Genomic DNA, 6,154 nt, shown 5'->3' on the forward strand with positions numbered 1-6,154 from the left:
AAAGGTTGCGACTAGAAAATCAGATCTCTTCAAGGTAAAACAAAAAGACAACGAAATGTTGAGGGAGTTTGTATCTCGGTTTCAGATGAAACGCATGGAACTACCACAGGTCACAGATGATTGGGTTGTTTAGGCCTTTAGTCAAGGTTTGAACGAACGAAGTTCGGTGGCATCACGACAACTAAAGCAGAATTTAATTGAATATCCAGCGGTAACCTGGGCCGATGTACATAATCAGTACCAGTCAAAGATCAGGGTCGAGGACGATCAATTGGGGACCCCTTCCGATTCCGCTTATCCAAAAGGGTCCGTCGACAGAACTCAAAAGGATATTGACAGAGAACCCCGGTCGAGTAGAGATTGGTATCTACCATACAATGCAGATTGTAGAAACAACGGCCCAGGACGTAATCCCATCCGAAGTGATCGAAGGATTGATCGAAGACCGAGCTCTCGAGGGCTCATGAGCAAAAATGGCTTTGATAATCATTCCAATCCCACAGAAGCACCACGATTATCAGAATACAACTTCAACATCGACGCATCAGGTATTGTGTCAGCCATTGGGAGAATCAAAGATACTAGATAGCCCAGACCTCTAAAAACCGATCCATCCCAAAGGAACCCCAATCAAACATGCAAATACCATGGTACACATGGTCATAAAATCGAAGACTGCAGACAACTAAGGGAGGAGGTGGCACGTCTATTCAACGAGGGTCATCTTCGAGAATTCTTGAGCGACCGGGCTAAAAACCATTTCAGAGACAGAGACGCAAACAAGAAAAATGAGCAGGAAGAACCACAACACGTGATTCACATGATTGTTGGTGGGATCGATATTCTACAAGGGCCCGTGTGCAAACGCACTAAAGTATCAATCACCATAGAAAAATGAACTCGAGACTATGTGCCGGAAGGCGCTTTATCATTCAAGAATGAGGAAGCATAAGGGATCTCACAACCCCACAATGATGCTTTGGTAATCTCTATCCTTATGAGTAAAATTCAGGTTAAACGTGTTTTAATTGATCCAGAAATTTTGGCCAATATTATTCGATCGAGGGTCGTGGAGCAGCTCGGCCTACAAGATCAGATCGTACCCGTAGCTCGAATTCTCAATGGCTTTAACATGGCAAGCGAAACAACTAAAGGTGAAATCATCCTACTAGTAAATGTAGCCAGAATTATTCAAGAAACAAAGTTCTGTGTGATCGAAGGCGATATGAGATACAATGCACTGCTCGGAATACCCTGGAATCACAATATGAGGGCTGTCCCCTCAACCCTTCACCAAATGCTGAAGTTCCCAACACTGGATGGAGTAAAAATGGTGTATGGGGAACGGTATGTTGCCAAATAGATGTTCGCGGTCGACGAAGTGATACCGGTATCGACGCTTTCGTCAACAAAAGGATCGTGGTCCAAAGGAAAATATGAAGCTAAATAGCAACCACAGCAACCAACCTCGACTCAATCGGAGAAGCAAGGAACGGACGAAGACGATGACTATTGAATCCCTCGATCCTTCATAATCCCAGTGGATTCCGATGCCACCAAATCGACGGTCGAGGAGTTGGAGAAAGTCGTACTGATCGAGCACCTACCCGATCGAAAGGTATACTTGGGTACGGGGTTAACCCCCGAGCTCAGGGAAAAACTCATCAAATTTCTTATCAAAAATATGGATTGTTTTGCTTGGTCCCATTTAGATATAATAGGGATCCCGTCGGAAATCGCTACACATCGACTGAGCTTGGACTCGAAGTTTTGCCCGGTAAAACAAAAGAGAAGACCCCAGTCCGAGGTAAAACATGCATTCATCAAGGACGAGGTAACCAAACTTCTCAAAATAGGGTCTATTCGGGAGGTAAAATATCCTGAATGGTTAGCAAACGTAGTCGTAGTCCCTAAAAAGGAAAATAAACTTAGAATGTGCGTAGACTATAAAAGATTTAAGCAAAGCATGTCCTAAAGACTCTTTTCCTCTACCGAATATTGATCGCATGATCGATGCCACGGCCGGCCATGAGATTATTAGTTTTCTCGATGCCTACTCCGGGTACAATCAAATACAAATGAACCCGGACGATCAGGAAAAGACTTCGTTCATCACTAAGTACGGCACCTATTGTTATAATGTAATGCCGTTTGGACTAAAAAATATTGGTACCACTTATCAACGCTTAGTAAATCGAATGTTCGAAGAACAAATAGGTAAGTCAATGAAAGTTTATATTGATGATATGCTAGTTAAGTCCCTGTGAGCAGAGGACCATTTAACACATTTGCAGGAGGCCTTCGATATACTAAGGAATATAACATGAAACTCAACCCGGAGAAATGTGCATTCGGGGTCAGCTCAGGCAAATTCCTCGTCTTTATGGTATCAAATCGGGGTATCAAAATCAATCCCGATAAAATCAAGGTGATCGAAGACATCACAATCGTGGATAATGTTAAGGCCGTACAAAGATTAACAGGGCGCATAGCCACCCTAGGCCAATTTATCTCGAGGTCTTCAGATATAAGTCACAGGTTCTTCTAACTGCTCAAAAAGAACAATAATTTTGCATGGACCCCGGAATGCCAACAAGCATTGGAAGAACTAAAGTGGTACATCTTGAGCCCGCCACTGCTTCATACTCCGAAAGCGGACGAGCAACTATACTTGTACTTGGCAGTTTCGAAAATTGCGGTAAGTGGAATTCTAGTTCGAGAAGAGCAAGGTACGCAATTCCCTGTTTATTATGTTAGTCGAACTCTAGGTGAGGCCGATACCCAGTACCCACACTTATAAAAATTAGTGCTTGCCCTAATAAGTGCCTCTAGGAAATTAAAACCATATTTGCAGTGTCACCCGATCTGCATGGTGGCTACTTATCCTCTTCGCAATATTTTGCATAAGCCCGAACTTTCGGGCCGATTGGACAAATGGGCCGTTGAGACCAGTGGGTACGATATCGAGTATAGACCCCAAACGACTATCAAGTCTCAAAACTTAGCGGACTTCGTGGCCGACTTTACGCCGTCCCTGGTACCCGAGGTCAAAAAGGAACTATTAATAAAGTCAGGTACATCATTGGGGTTAGGCATCGTTTTGAAGCCACCCACAGGTAATACAATTAGACAAGCTATCAAAACTACCAAGTTAACTAACAATGAGGTCGAGTATGAGGCCATGATTGCAGGTCTCGAGCTAGCTAAAGGTTTGGGAGCAGAAGTCATCGAGGCCAAATGTTACTCCTTGCTTGTGGTAAACCAAGTCAACAGAACCTTTGAGGTTCGAGAAGATCGAATGCAGAGATACTTGGACAAACTACAGGTGACTCTGCATCGGTTTAAAGAATGGACTCTACAGCATGTGCCTCGAGAACAAAACAGCAAAGCCGATGCCCTCGCAAATTTGGGGTCATCAGTCGAAGACGACGAGATCAGCTCGGGGACTGTCGTACAACTTTTAAGTTCAGTAATCGAAGAAGGCCACGCCGAAATCAACTCCACAAGCCTGACCTGGGATTGGAGGAACAAATATATCGGATACCTAAAGAACGAGAAGCTTCTATCAGACCCTAAGGAATCGAGGGCTCTACGTACGAAGGTCACACGATTCACATTGGCTGAAGATGGAACATTGTATAGAAGGATGTTCGATGGACCATTGGCAATATGTTTGGGACCAGGAAATACCGACTACGTCCTACGAGAAATCCACGAGGGCACTTGTGGAAATAATTCCGGTGCCGAATCATTGGTTCACAAAGTCATCAGAGCAGGATACTATTAGGCCAATATGGAAAAAGATACAAAAGAGTTTGTTCGAAAGTGCGACAAATGTCAAAGGTACGCACCGATGATTCACCAACCCGGAGAGCAACTCCACTCATTCTTATCCCCATGTCCATTCATGAAGTAGGGAATGGATTTCGTCGGCTCTCTGCCATCGGCCCCATATAAAGCTAAATTTATTTTGTTTATGACTGACTATTTCTCTAAGTGGGTTGAAGTGTAGGCTTTTGAGAAAATTAGAGAGAAAGAAGTCATAGACTTCATCTAGGACCACATTATATGTCAATTCGGGATGCCTGCCGAGATCGTATGCGAAATTAGAAAGCCGTTCGTCGGCAGCAAAGTGACAAAATTTCTCGACTGTCACAAAATAAAAAGAATCATGACGACGCCATATCATCCTAGTGGGAACGGACAGGCCGAATCGATAAACAAAACCATCATTCAAAATCTAAAGAAAAAATTGAACTACACTAAAGGAAAATGGAGAGAAATATTGCCCGAAGTCCTTTGGGCATATCGAACGACGTCAAAATCCAGTACGGGGGTCAACACCATTTTCTTTAGTATATGGCGTTGAAGCTCTGATCCCGGTTGAAGTCGGGGAACCCATCATCAGGTTTCAATATGCAACGGAAGAGTCAAATCACGAGGCTATGAATACAAGTCTCGAATTGCTAGATGAAAAACGGGAAGCTGCCTTTGTTCGAATGGCCGTACAGAAACAGCGGATCGAAAGGTACTACAATCGAAGAGCTAATCTTCGACTCTTCAAAATTGGGGACTTGGTTCTAAGGAAAGGTCACCCTCAATACTCGAGAACCAAATAAAGGAAAACTTGGATGGAATTGGGAGGGACCATACCAGGTCCTCGATATCATCGGAAAATGATCCTACAAACTTGGCATGGTGAACGGCGAACAATTACCAAACAATTGGAACATATCACTCCTCAAACGATATTACTATTAAGGTACGACCTTCTCTATTTTCATTTATATTTTATACTAACTATTTTCAGGTGTTTAATCAGAGACATCAAAGGATTCTTCAAATGCGGAATACTTAGGTATGAAAGCACGTGTTGCACTCTTTTTTTCTTAGACCGGTTTGTGTCCCAAATGGGTTTTTCCGGCGAGGTTTTTAATGAGGTAACCATTGTTCGTGCTAATTTAGAGCAATTCAACATTATCCGAGGCTCATTTACAATTAACCTCGAATACTGGGGGGCATCACCTTCGGATAGTTACAAGGAAAATACTTCGTGTCGACAGGGTCTCGATAGGTAAATTTTGTAGAGGACCAAACAGTCAAATGAACCGTGTCTATGTAGATTACTCGAACCCTAATGGCAAAACATGTACGCATGTATGATCTGTTAAAAGAAGTATTTTTCCTTACCAGATGTTCCATGCTTTAGAAAAATGTATACTTTACAATTTCATATATATGATCTATTGTTGAAACAGGCTTAAGGGCCGAGCACAACTGAAGTTCAAACAATTTACCCGATACTCGGGGACTGTCATCTAGAAAATCGACATGATCGAATTACTAAACCTCGAAATCATAAGACCTTAAAAAGGCAATCCTCAATTTTATAGGCCACGGCCACCCCACTCGGGGACTGATACTTCGAACAAGTTCGAAGTATAACAGGGGAACAAGCCCAAAATGCGAATCCCAAGTTAAAGGCTACGGCCAAATTAACACGGTTCGGAGACGTCCGATTTTTGTTATTAAACAAGCCTTCTAATATTTTTACAAACCGGTTAAAAAGGCTACCCTCATCTAAATTTCTAAGGGTCTCGATAATATCGACCCTCAAAAATCCTAATGGGTACAAAGTCGTTCGAACTCTCAAACAAATTCTTTATTTTATGCTAAGGCATTACGAAATAAAGGGTCTCGATAATATCGACCCTTGAAAATCCTAATGGGTACGAAACCGTTCAAACTCTCGAGCAAATCCTTTATTTCATTTTAAGGCATAACAGAATTTATATGATTAAACAATGAACGTTTTAAGCCGAAAATGGGGAGAGAGCCATTCTTTTTGCTATGGCCGTATCGGCTTAATTCAAGAGCCTAAAGGACTAGTTTTGTTTTGAGAAATCATCCTCACTCAATTAAAACCTAAGGGTCACCCTACTCCGAGTTCAATCAAGTACTCACTCGGTTATAAAAACTACACTAGTTCTGCTTCGATCAAATTGCCTAAGCCTTGAACTTATGAACAAAATTTTCACAAAGCATAAATGAAATAAAGACAAGTCGGAAAGGAAAGAGATCTTTATATATATGAGAATATTTACAAGGTCCGATTAGAATCGTATACAAAATATCAAAAGTGAAAAATCTTAAG

This window comes from Nicotiana tomentosiformis, chromosome 10 (assembly GCF_000390325.3).
Source record: "Nicotiana tomentosiformis chromosome 10, ASM39032v3, whole genome shotgun sequence".
NCBI lineage: Eukaryota > Viridiplantae > Streptophyta > Magnoliopsida > Solanales > Solanaceae > Nicotiana > Nicotiana tomentosiformis.